Source organism: Scatophagus argus, chromosome 1 (genome assembly GCF_020382885.2).
Source record: "Scatophagus argus isolate fScaArg1 chromosome 1, fScaArg1.pri, whole genome shotgun sequence".
In the NCBI taxonomy this organism is placed as follows: Eukaryota; Metazoa; Chordata; class Actinopteri; family Scatophagidae; genus Scatophagus; species Scatophagus argus.
This window is the reverse complement of record NC_058493.1, coordinates 17,736,653-17,750,985: the sequence shown is the minus strand read 5'-3', so window position 1 is coordinate 17,750,985 and position 14,333 is coordinate 17,736,653. Positions and strand designations below refer to the sequence as shown.

At 39.7% G+C, this 14,333-nt stretch overlaps 1 protein-coding gene across 1 annotated transcript in view; it reads right to left on the bottom strand.

Annotated features, from left to right (window-relative positions):
• pde3b (phosphodiesterase 3B) overlaps positions 1-14,333 on the bottom strand; it is a 43,679-nt gene that overhangs the window by 12,695 nt on the left and 16,651 nt on the right. The window lies entirely within an intron of this gene.

Below are 14,333 nucleotides of genomic sequence, written 5' to 3'. Positions count from 1 at the left end.
AAAGACAAGAGAGACTGTCAGCCAAAATGTCATCCCTGTGTATGTGTTCGTGCAAAACAAAGAATCTGAAGTGTATTTTACGTGGAAAGAAAACAGGCTTTGGCCTATGCTCCACTTTCAGCACACCACCTTCTGACTTTTCAGTAAGGGCACCGGCAGGGCAGCAACTAGCTGCAAAGTGCTAGTCTATTCTGCCTGTTATCTAAACACACAGTGTAGTAACAGTTTACATTAAGGATTTCCTGCACCGCATGATGCACTTTCTACTACAGGTATGCACGCTGTCTTTGCGACTGCAGACAGAGGCCTTTCAGCGAAAGCAAAGAAAAAAAAGAAAAGCAAACCACTAAAACCACCACAGTGCGTCTACAATGGAGCTATGAGATCTTATCTGGCTCCAACTACGTCAATCAGCAGCATTTCCACCCTATCTGTTGGTAACCAAACAGGAGCCCTCACACGTTACAGCAGCGTATATTCAAAGTTGGTGCAGGTTGTGTAACACAAAGTTGCTGGACCTGAAATAACCTAATCCACTCACTCAAGTATAAATACAATACAAATCTTGATAGAAAATGATTCAGTTTTCATTTATTTTCTTAACATGCACACATTTTTTTTCAGCCATGCACGTTTAAGTGAAAGCATTGAAGTATATTCATTCTGGCTGCATAAAAAGTGAAAGCACAAAACCAGCTATTTTGTGAGCATTGCATGCTGACAATGATGACAGATTTTTGGTCTACCTTCAGTTTTTAATGAGAAGAAATACATTGTAGTTTGCCATGTAAAATCCAGACAATAAAGTCACTAAGCAGTCCCACCCCACACCACAAGGGGGAGAGACACAGAGGATTAGGCCTAGTTTGTGAAGCACCTCCACAACCTCAAACAAGTCATCATATTGTCAGGAATAATCAAAGCACATAACAATCAAAATGTCATATCTGATTGATCAGCAAGTATCAATCATAGATATATGTAATTAAAAAAATCTGTTAATTTATATTTTATTTCATAAAACAAATTGATTTATAGTTACAATTCAAAATGCACGCACAAACAACATGTGTCAGTTTCCCAGAGCTTCAAGGCCAGGTTTATAATCTAATGAGAAAAACACTATGGCAACCCAAGTCCCGCACCTAAATGGCAACACAGTTTTTTCTTCAGGTTTCTTCAATATTATTGTTTAACATTTTATTTTTTACGGACATGTTTGAGCATGTAGCACACAGACTACATGAAAGCTACAACTAAAGGTTGTTAAACAGATCAGTGGGTCCATCCCATCTCCTCTGATCTGTAACTGTTTCATTGATTAAAGTGGGATGTTGGGTGTTTTTCATCAGCATCTGTACAATGCTGCCAAACATTTAATATGGCAAATAAGCCCTGCCATGGCAACCTGACATAGAGGCCAGCAAACAATGCTCCATACACCATGGCAACGCGATGGCAGGAGACGGCCGGAGGACAGTTGCTGGCCTTCTGCTGAAGGACAGAGAACTACAGACAGAGATTTTAAAAAATGTATATAAAGAAAAACACAGACACAACATACGCTTGGACTTCAGTTAACTCAACCAAAGGATTGCAATTTGTTGACAATTTCATTTTCTCCTGACACAGCTGTACACACCCAGTGACATGCTTAAAGGTGACACAATATACCACAGTATGTGCATAATCTCTCTCCACCATTACATTACGATATTTTCCCCTGCGCAATCTGTGCGAAAATCCACAAAAACATGGCTGATACTCTCACACAGCACAGCAGCAGGAAAAGCTGGCTGAGAGGGTGGCGGTGCTGCTGCTGCTGCTGCTGCTGCTGCTGCCGCCGCCACCACCAACAAAAAGCGTGTGCCAAGCAACAACTTGTTTACAGTGAGGGCCTTCTGCAAGCGATGAGATTAAAATCTCTCAATGAACAGGACATATGATTTAGTGATGTTATGGAAAACACGTGTACATGAGGGCAGACACAGACGGAGACACAGCTGACACATGCGCATAAACAGACACGCACACACTCACACTCACTGCAAAACAAAGCAGCAACTGCGCAACAGACTTCATCCCAAGCACGCTGATGTGCGAGCACTTTGCACGTTTTATACTACTTCCTACTTTTATTTGACAGCGACAGATTCTAGTTACAGTGCAGATTTTAATCATGTGTCCATCTTACAAAACATTACGCATTATTAGAAAATATTAAAATGCTAAATGCACGTTAATCTATTTGCTATAATGATAGTAATAAAAATAAATAATTCTTGAGCATATTTTTCTCCTTCTTCTACGAATGTCTGTGACAATTCCAGATTGCCTACTCATATATTTTTCTCCTGTTTATTCCAGGCTAGCTTCTCAACACACAAGCACAGACAGAGCTTGTTAGACTTGTACAACTGGCCAATTCCAGCGAGTCCGCCCTTGCTGTGCAACACTGTGTGCACACCCACATGTACATATGTATGGGAAATACCTGCATGATTATGTGCACTATGGTAATGAACACCTGCGTGAATGTACAGATACCAAACAAACGGAGAGAAACAGACAATAACACACTCAATTCCACATGCATTTAAACGCACAGGAGCAGAATAGCACACATCAAAATAACACTTAACATACACTGTCGTTCATACACAGAGACAAGTCGTAAATATTTCCTAACAGGAGTCAACAATCCCATGCGAGCTATTAGACAGCCGGTTTGTTACACCTGCCTGTCATATTAGCTCGGCTCTGAGGTGCTAGAAATGATAAAAACACGCTAATAAGAGTGTGGGGGACAGAGGAAAGGTATCAATGGCAGGGAGGCAGAGCATTTGTATGGGCAGCAGCAGGGCACTGCTGACGTCAGTCTGCAGCGACACACTCGGCGTCAGCAGCCCTCTGCGCACGCTGATAATGAGGACAGGGTTTGGCTGTCAAGACTCGCACGGGAAGAAAAGATGATACGGAGAGAGGAAAAGAAAGCACAGGCCGGCGTGATTCTTTTAAAGCAGGAAAGAAGGAAAAAGACCCGAACAACAGCCTGAACTAGCAGGATGTGGTTGGGCCTGTAGCAAAGTGCCAGAGCTCAGGCAGTGCTCACTGAAGGTAGGCCAGCAGCTGAAGCGACTGAAAGAAACAGACTGGGATTAAAAACCAGACTCTGAACTTTGACCCACACTGACTCACTACAAAGATGATTCCTACACTCAAACGCACATTAAAAAGGACACATGTAACACAATATACTAGGAAAATATTGCAATATTTTCTTTCATCTACAAAATGCATTTGTGTTAAATAATAAATTCACCGCCAAAAATGTTTTATGAATTTGGATTAAAGTAGAAATCATAAATGTTCACAATGAAATGACAAAGAATCACCCAACACCTGCTCTCTGTATACAACTTTCTTTTTGTTTTAAAACAATGTTTAACATTTATTCTGACTACACTTTCCTCATAGGCTGCTTGAGCACAACAGTGAACTTCAGGCTTTCCCATACAGTTATTCATCTGTGGTGGCATGCCACAATATCAGCATTGCTCGCCACATATTAATTTTCTATTTTTGGAGCAGTGTGCCACCCTCCCTCTCTCTGTCAAACACACTACGTGTTTCCCACACAGACTTTACTTGGACGGGTCACATAAGTATATTGTCAGCTGCTGATGTATCTGGTGACCCATTTTAACATTATTTACTTATTTTTTTGACGCCATCGGCAATCGATTAACTAGTGGCAAATCTCTGCTCACTCTACCCCACTCATCTTTTGACAATCTCACATGAGAGGCAGATATTGAAATGAGGCTTAAAGTACAATAATGACCTATGACTTATTTAGTCACTTTTTTGACAGATAAGCATGAATAAGATCTTTTCCCAAACAGCGTATCTTTTCTCAGTCAGTTCCAGTGTCCCATGAATTTAAAGCCAATTTGACTTAGTGGCCAAACTGTGTAATTACAACATCACGTAACACACAATTGCCCAAAAAAAGAGTTTTTCCCGTGGGCTTGCATTGTGAACAAAGTGGCTGTGAATAGGTGAATAATTGTTTTTTTTAATGGGTGTCACAACCTTCTCAAAATGATTTGCTTCACTACCAAAATTAGATCCATTCAGTCTCAAAACATTTTGAACGTCTACCAGAATGTCTACACAGTTAAATCATTTTATCCTCATTCAAGTAAGCGGAGGGCTAAACCAGAAATCAAAAGTTAGCTGCTCGGCTGCTAAAAGTCTCTAGGGCACATGCTCTTTGGGCTGCACAGTGCCAAAGCTATGTGGAAGATCAGACTAATTTTATACCCAGCAAGTCGAACTTTTCTGCTTCCATGCACCACTGGGCAGCTTTCAGAGGAACGAAAGGCACCCTGTTTCCACCATTGTGTCCAGATTTTTCCTTAATTGCTCCAAGGTCAATTCAAAAGCCATATTGACAGTATTAGCATGACAAGACCTGCCAATGACAAATGTAGTAACTAACTAAGCAAGGGCCCATGAAAGTTGGGAAGAGATAAAGTAGTTCTGCCCTGTGCAACCAGCCACACAATCTAGGGGACCAAAGACTTGAACCAATCTTTTTCCAGCTGTGTTGTTTGGCTCACCAACAGCCCGATGGGAAAACTCATGGTACTCCAGATGGCTACTCCACCAGTGGCTGTCACCAGTGTTGTCAAGGCAAACTGGCGGGACCATGGAAAATTCTTTGACTAAGGAAAGGAGCTCCTGCAAAATGTCATCCCTCTCTTTCACACTCACCTACCACTTCACTGGACTGGTGTTGTTCAGTGTCTGCCCTGCAAACGCTAGCATCTGTTGGAGTGTTTCTGAGTGTTTTATGCGCTTTTTTCTTTGAATACTGTGTGGTGTTTGACCTATTAAGCACCAATCCAGCGATTTTAAAAACAAACAAACATACCCATGAAATGAAAGTATTCCAACCATCCTTGGGACGGGCAAGTTAGTAGTTTCATATATCATTATTCTGGTTATAAAATAGCTATGCAAACATACAGTATCTCATGACAGACAGAAATTAGGAGCTGCATTTAGGGGCTGATCTGCCATACCAGTTTCTCAACAGGAGGACATTGACCCTTTTTTGGGAACATATCAACACAGTAGTTTCACTAAAAAATGTACAGGGAACAATAAGAAGATGCTAAAAGGAAGTTTTGTAACATCCTGCATGTCTGAGGAAAAGTACTTAGGGTGAGGGTTTATTTCACTGTTTGACAAAGGTGGTTAAAACTGCAATCTTCTGTTCAAGTTAAACAGTCATAGTCGGTTGTCTTCTGTAACAAAATTTGCCTTAAGGTCAAATCCAGTGAGCTAAAAATACACATCTCGCTTTCACGAGACATCAAGATCACTTTCACAAACTTGACAGATGCACTCCAGCACAAAAGGGTTTCCTGCCCACTGTTTACGTTTGATAAAGGTGTGATGAATATAAAATTGTGCGTTTACCTCTGAAACTGAACCATGTTGTTCAGCTTTAAAGATTCTTTCTGAAGATCAACCCGTACAATCTACTTTCAGCTGTTCTGCTATGTAGTAGTACCACCTGTTGGATGGATTACGTACCATGTAATACCATGGGATAAAGCTAATCTAAAGTACAATGTAGCACAGGTTAGTAGCCAGGTACCAACACCTCAGCATTACTTGACACCATGTCCCCATGTGGAGGAAGCTAACAAGGTAGCAACACTAAATTGAGGAGACCCCAGAACAGAGAGAAATCTGGTGGAACTCAACAAAAAAAGACACGTGCCATACAGAATCATCCTAAAAACTGCATATGTAAAATATCTTCTATAGTTTGTTGGTGAGTTTTTAGTCATACAGCAGGATCACTCTTAGACTCCATCACACGGCGTGAAGTCAGTTTCCTACAAAATGGAGAAACCACATTTGTTTCCTCTTCACACACCAGCATCACTTCACGTTACACAAGGACAAAATGCTTATTACCAGTGTGTGAACTAAAAAAATAAATAATAATATGCTTTCTTGTAATACAAGTTTTGAAAACTTCTGCATGCCCTGATCCACAGAGTAGAGGTGCCCAGCTTGAGGTGAGGAGCCCGACCTTTGGCAGTATGCAAGACACAGTGAAACAACTTTCCTAATCCTTCCTAGCTTTTGTCTCCCTCCAGACAGCCATATCTGTTGTTGCGCAACATCAATTCCAGTTTCTGCATTGAGTTACAGATGCCTTTTCATGCACATGTTTTTAAGCCACAGAGGACGGAAGTGCATCGAATCGGTCCTGCTGTTTTTTAGTAGTTGGATCATGAAGACAATTTAAATATAACCAACTAGTCCTGAGTTTTGCATTGCGATCCCAAAGTGTTATCACTGAATTGACCTGTTTATACAGTTTTCATTAAGAATTAATATAACAAAACTGAGGTGGCATAAAATTACATACAAGACAGTATAATAAGACTTTCTATGACATCTGGAGAAATGCAACAAGAACAACCTAACGTTAATAAAGTTAGTTAGATGTGACGAAGTCTTAAGAAAATTTGATCTCACGACCAAAACTAAATCTAAAAATAGAAGCAAAAATAACACTGGAACAGGCCAACGGATTTTGGACAAAACCAAACCATTAATCAGCTAAAACACTTATTCAACATCCAAGCCTGTCTGGTTTGTGTCTGCAAAGGTTGTAGTTTGTTGCAGCAGAATGAGTAGCCTACGCAGCTCTCTCGTCTTTTATCTCCGGGGCACAGTGTGTGGTTTTACTGTGGCGTTTTGTTTACATGAGTCAGGGGACATACAGCACACAGCCTATAGACACACACCCACTAACTCCTTTGAAGCAGGGAAGATAGCAGTTGCTGTCTGCTTCCTGGCTCTTCTGAATTTGTCAGCCAGCTGTGTCCCCAGAAAAAAAAAAAAGCAGACAAACCAGAACAAGGCTGACAGAAAATCTGAGTGGAAGAATTACACCAGAGCACCATGAACCATTTGGCAAGAGGCAAAAAATATTCTTTGCGCTGAACCAAGCTAGATGGTGCTCCTTCCCTATGCTATTATTTTGTCAAAGCCAGGGGACTGATTTTTATTAGAAATTCAGTATGGACACATGGGCAGGGAAAGGTTCAGTTTGTGAGTTGATCTCTGGTGGGTGAATATATCCTGATAAGGATATGCAGAATTCAAAGTCCGATTTCAGTTCGCTAACACTTATTGGGAAGAAGGTTGGGGATTTGAGGGGTGGGCAATAACTCATGGTGAAATCTTTGCTCGGGTAGGCAGTGACAATGTGGAATATATCTACATTTAATTAACACAGCAAACCATGTTCATATTACACACTGATAGAGAACATACAGTCTTCATTAGTTAAGCAGTAAATCAACAAACATCCCTGAAGCCTACTGCAAAGTGGCACAATCAGACCTAATCAATGGACACATTAAGCTTACAGTGTGTTCACACATTGTAGACTTGTACAGCACAAACTGATGCCAGTTATTCTTTCCTTTCCAGCTTGGAAGAGGCACTGCATACTCTGCTCACCCTGACCACACGCCACTGCAGGTGGGAAATCCAAGAAAAGGGTGAAAAGGCATAGAGCCCTAACACTATGCACAAGCCATATTCATATTCGAGGCAAAATCATGGGTATGGGATGAACTTATGGTGAAAACACTTGTAAGGCTCAAGGAAGGAAAGCAAGACCAGATATCACTCAGGTCGTTCTGAGGCTGCAGGTTTGCGCTCGTTTCAAGTGAGCACTGAAACATACTCAAAGATCCCCGTAGACCTGTGACGCTGTTCAATTCACTGTACCTCTCAGCTGACCTGGGATCACTTCTACTCCAGAAAGAGATGCGGGCTGACCAAGAATATAGACGAATACATAGATTTGTAAGAGCTGTGTTGATAGACCAGAGCTTTTTTAAAGCAACTGGTTTCTTTTTCACCTCTCAAAACATCTAAGCTGTTTTCACTACAACTAATAGATTTGTGTCACTTTCATTTTTCTTCCTTTAATTTTATTTTTTTATACACCCTGCAGAGTCTGACATTGTTCGTCAAAGTTCACAGAAAGTTTTGTGTCGTGTCCACATACTTAACAGTCAGTGTGACCCACAACAACTGAGCCATTTACTTTAACCTATTGTTGTCACTTCTGGTTATACGCATTGTGTCGCATGAAACACTCAACACACGAAACAAGCAACAAGGCCCAGCAATAAAATTGTCAGCAACTTCTGTCATGGCTGTTAAAAAGCTGCTGTTTGTCAAAGGAATGCATTGTTTAAGGAAAGAAAAAAAAAAAGAACAAAACCTGCCACGACAAAAGTCTGAGACGTAATCAGCCAATCGCCAATCCCCGACTGACCTGGATGTCTGTCAGCAATGCGTTCTTACGAGGAGTTTACAGATGCATGTTCACAAGGGGAATGCATCACTGTTGCATTATGAAACAAACAAATAAATCAATAAATAAATAAATTAAAAAGCCCTCTCTGCATCAACACAGCACACCTGCGTGAGTCAAACAAACAACCATGAAACCTTTGACAGAAGAAAAAGTCCATTAATTAATGAAAATTTTAAATCAGAAGCCACAAAATGCACCTTTCAGTTGAACACACTCCCCTTTGGTTGAATATACTCAGGGGTTTTGCTGCTGCAGTAGGACACGGCGGCTAATGTTAGCAAACCTCAGGCAGATACTGTCATGTATCACACAGTACTGGGTCAGTTAGCTCATTTTATGGCTCTTTTCTATTTGGGCAACTGTTGGCTCTATGTGGTGTCCTATGGCACTATTCTGTAACTGCCATTTTTGGCTACAGCAGGAACTTCTCCCCCTTCCCTTGTAAGGTGTTCAGAGTCACTGACTAATAGTGACACTGAAGAAAACAACCGAGACAAATCCTCTTGTAAAGCCATTTTGTCGAAGATTACGATACGATAAGTTTGATTATATTACAAAAAGAAAAATGCTCATTAAGAGAGAAGTCAAACTACAGTGCCAGAACTGTTAGTCTCTTATTTAAGATTTGCACTGCTTCAAACTTCGAGTGATGTTGTAATAAAGTGGTATTAACATGGATTTTTAAAATAAAACACTGATAATGTGCTAATAATACACATGATAATATCGTGTAAATAATATGCAGCAGGCGTAAGGTCTGCTGGATTGTTTTTTATCACCTCATCTGGTTTTTACTATTCATTAAATGTCTTTTTGTACACTTTGTGATGACAGCCTCTCTCTCCCTCCAACACATTATACTCTATTTTGAGAGGAATTAATTTGCCATAACGGACACAAAACACACAATTAACAAAATTATTGATCAATCTGACCGAGAGCATTAATTTTACATATTGCAATAATATCACTATTGTGCATTTGCGTGATTATGAGAATCATGTAAATGTGATATTGTGAGTACCAAACATAAAGCGGAGAATTAAAACAGAAATGGGATCAGGCACTGCACCCCCAAAAAAACTACAGCAGACAGCGCAGAGCCTCCTGCATGTACAGTGGGAGGAAAGCCAAAGAGGTCATGATGGAGCCTCTTCTGAAGAAATGGGGCAGCAGCCACTTGGCATCTGCCGTGCTTGATGTTGAGGAGGAGCCACAAAAATGGCAGAGAAAATGTCAAGTTGCATGTGTCTATGAATCATGGAAATACAGAAACCTGTTGCGTAGAAACTACGGTTATTAAAAAAAAAAAAGAAAAGTACCTGTGCTAAAAAAAAAAAAGAAGAATCAATCACATTTTCAACTCCAACTCCAAGATATTAACATTATTAATAATGTCTTAGTATGTTTAGGCTGAAAGAAAAACATGTGTACATAGAACCTTTATTTCCTTTTACTGTGATTTTGAAAGAGGTATTGAGTATCATTGTTTTATTCCAGGTGTTACAACAAAGTTTTAAATTCTGGTATTGTGACAACCTTAGAGTTTATTTTTCATTAAGACATCTATTTGATATCCTTTTTAATGCAACCTATTGACTACTGTTGTCAAATCAGGCAACTTTTTGCTTTTCCTTTTTCTGTAAATTAATTAAGACATGCCAATGTTTTTAAAATACAATGATCTGCTTTGAAATCTTCCCCAATTTTAATAAAAATGCGCAATGTGAATGATTTACATGTACTTTGCATTCAATAAATGATTAAAATCTTATCAGTTCTTTAAAATTCTATATTGTTGTTGTTAACAAATATTTGTTTTAACTCCAGTCTTTGTTTCAAAGAAAAATAGATGAGTATAATGAAAAGCAATATTAGTAGTTTTGCACATTTAAAATGCCATGTTTCACTTGATGATACCATGCAGAATTATACCCGCCAGATAGCCCTGATGATATGTGAAGTTATTGTGATATTAATTGTCAATCATTAACCCAGACTGCATAATACAAAACAAAACAACAACAAGCAGTGAGTCCGCTACTGCATGGTTGTGATTTAGGAGCAGGGAAGATAGGGAGGTGAATGACATGGAGTACTGCAGTGACAATAAACTCTTACGTTGACAAGGGACAGAAATCTCGCACAGACATAGTGTGAGTTGATCTGAGTAAGGTCAACCCTACCACGTCAAAGATGAACTTTTTCCGACAACGGCGTGTTTCACCCTCAAAGGGCCTGTAACTTTTTCATTGAGCTCAAGCCCAGAACTCACTAGGCAGCTTCTTATGCTGGCAAAACACAGCCTGCAGGACACTCACAGTGTTTTTAAGACCTACAAAACCATATCAAGAGAAACAGATGAAATATGACAACGTAAATCTTCCGGTTTCTCTTTTTTTGTGTGTGTGTAATTCCACTATGTGCTATCTGTTAAATGAGAACGCAGAAAATTAGAAAAACATAATCTTATAAATTGTAAAGTAGGTCACAGTTACTAAGGATTTCTTTGGACATGAAGTTCAGTGTTGTGTCCCTTACATTCATAGCTAAGCTGCTGCTCAGATATAACATAGGAGTACATTTTAACTGTTGGTGAAGGACTTTTCACACAGTATAATCAACACTACGCATATTCAAAATATGTAGTCATTAACAGAGTTCAGCTTATTAGGACTGAATGAATGCATAAATGACACCTGTTTCATTCTAGTCGCTGACTGTAAACAAATTGGCCTCAAGATGAGCTTCAAACCAAGACAACTTAACAAGGTATTTCATGGAAAGGGATCTAGACATGCTCGACTTTGGCCCCACATTTACTGGAAGCCATTCAGTAAATCATGCCCCTATAAATAGTTGCAGGCAGTCAGCAGTGCAAGCTATGTATGCAGGTTACATTTTATCTGAGCTTAAATTTTCTGTTGACCTGGAACGCATCACTTCACCGCTATCACAAGAGACTCACAAGAATATAGGCACGTATGACCTTTACAGAGCCGTGGCAGAGAGCCCAAGTGTAAATACTCTCAATAGTACTTCTCAAAGTCCTTTCTGCTGACATTGATTTGCTGATCTTCAGGTTTATATAAATATCCCAGGTTTACTCAGTGTTAATGCAAGTAATTATTAAAAGCACCGTTTGACAGCGTGACGCACAGAATGTACAATCAGAGCCTGATGAGAGCTTCGTATGCCATCAAAAACAGTCAAGCAGCTGTTTATTAGGTTACAATAAGTAACCAGATCTGGCCCTGACTGGTCTCTCTCTTTTCCTTTTCCTTACAGCTGTATTTCCTTGTACATATACCACCCCAAAGGTTGATCTCCAGCAAGCCCAAGCATTATCAGAGACTCAATATATGCCAGGGGACAAAGGTGACCTCAGTGCCAGTGTTTTCTTTTAAAACTGTGCCCAGACAGCCCTAGACCAGAAGGCTTTACTGTCCAAGGCAAGAATCTTACATCCAGCACATATGGACGTATGACAGAAGTTTTTGGTTGCATGACTACATTTTATATATATTAATACAATCAACACCAAGGCATTAAACTAATTCAAAATTAAAATAATCAAAACAAGGAGAATAAATTACCCAATGACTATTAATGTCTGTTCTGGCAGTAGAGATGTTTTTTTTTTTTCTTTTACTCCACAAAATCTATAAGTTAAGGACATGTTGACAACATCAGTAGCTCTGCTTTGAATACTGCCATTTCAATGGCTCTGGCACAAACAACGTCAGATAGAGGAGTGACAACGATGAAAATGGCTCAACCTTTACAATTCAACGTGACGTCACACAGAAACACACCAAGATCTTAAATCAATTGTGTACAAGTTGACATTCCAGGTAGGTTTCTTTGTAATGTGAACAGCGTAGTTCCAGTGCGTATGTCACAACAGTATATCATATCATAGTATTATCACGTGCTGTCTGGTGTTTGGGCATCTGTTAGGCATTCAGTGTGTTGACACAGAGCCTGATAAGTGATAACAGTGAGGCTACAAACTGTTAAATGAATGAAACAGCGATTTGATATGACATTTCACTTTATGTTCTAGTTCTCAGAAACTGTATGTACACAACTAGTTGTGGTAGTCAAACTGAGCCTTCACTGAGGAAGAAAGATAGGGACATTTTGGACATGCTGACAGGCTGCACATGTCGCTGTTGATTTGTGTATAATTCAATGATGACTGACAGAAAATTGAATGGAAAAAAACAAATTGAAAATCTGCCAACTGATTTAGTTATTTATCCAGCAAAATTGCCAAACATTCATCAGAATTTCTCAATAATGCACACTTTCCAATTTTCAATATCAATATGTAAATTAAAAGACCACATACAGAAGAAAACAAATATTCCAAAGTTCCAGCATATTCTATCAGACTGTTTCTCTCTATCAAAGTGCAAACATGTGATACATGTCCTTCACACGCAACCTTTTTTGACCACTGTGAAGCCCAACACCAAGCTATAGTTTGGAGGCTGGGAGGCCTGCGTACAACAGGAAGGTTATTCCTGATAAGGACATGAGAGCTAGATGAGGGAGGCTCGAAGCCTTGTAAGGGAACATCTGGTTTTATCATGGAATCAGTGCAGGCTCCTCTCATAAACACAACCTAACGCCTGAGCCCTGGAGCTCTGGCCAATAACAAGCATGTGAACACAAACGCCATCCATCAGGGCCGAGCACAGTGGGAGGAGGAGGAGTCAACAGGGAAGTAGAGACAGACACAAAGAACAGTGAGAAAAAGACACCACAACAGAAATCGTGTGTTAAGTAAATCATTTACAAGCAAGTGACTAACGCTGGCTGTAGGCAGCTTCTCACTTTTACTTCACACATCACATTCACAAAGCTGCCATTAAAGCTGAGGCAACAGGAGGGATTTCAAAAAAAAGAAAAAGAAAAAAAAAAAAAAGCTTACTGTTGTACCCTTGTCAAGTTAAAGGTCAGAATCAATACATAGCGGGCCACTCGGAGGTGTCTCAACATCTGTCACTTGTTGTCTGTCTCTTGCTGTTCACGGTATTTGAGAAATTTGAGAACACAGTTAAATAACTTATGGTTATACAGGATTACGGCAAATTCATAGTGAGAATCTGTTTACGTGCTCCATAGAAACAAAGGGCAGGCTGCAGCCTGTCCTTTGCTGCCCCTGCTCCTGATCGCTGGTGTGAAGGCCCAGGCTGGATCACAGAGGTAAAGGTCAGCATCATACGGGGCTCCTGTATGTACTGTCAAAACGCCTCACAGGTCTGATAGCCTGTGGAAACTTTGCTAAATGATAAAAGATTATAAATTAAGTAGCTGTAAGTATAATTTAAAAATTTTCAAAGCTGCATTCATCAATAAAGCTCACATACATGCAAATACAGAAAGAAATTTTAGCCTCTTTTAAGGTCAGGCGTTGCTTTTACAGCCACATATTTACTGCATGGTTCAGTCCATTGTCATCAGCCTCTGTTTCCAGCAGCAGCAGACAGCTGTTTTGAGCCAAAAAGCTCTGACTACCCATAACGGTAGACAGACAAAGTTAGAAAATATCTGATGAAGTGAAAGTGAAATGTGTAGTAGCCTAAATGTGTAGACATTTTTCTCAGGAGTTGGTGGAGACCAAGCAGAGACAAAAGGACAGTGAATATTGGACTTAAATTCATCAGAAACATGATTAAAATGAGATAATAATGTGGTTCTTTGTGTTCTTTGTGTAGTTATGTCAACTGTTAAAATGCTGGGTATCTGTATGCTGGTTTTACCCTTCCTCTTTCCTCGAATGGCCAGAAATCTAAAAATGCAGCTTTATAATCTATAGTCTGAGTTTTAATGCCACGATTGTCTCATAGATTTCTACTTAAATCAATTAGAATATAATCATTTGAAACATTCC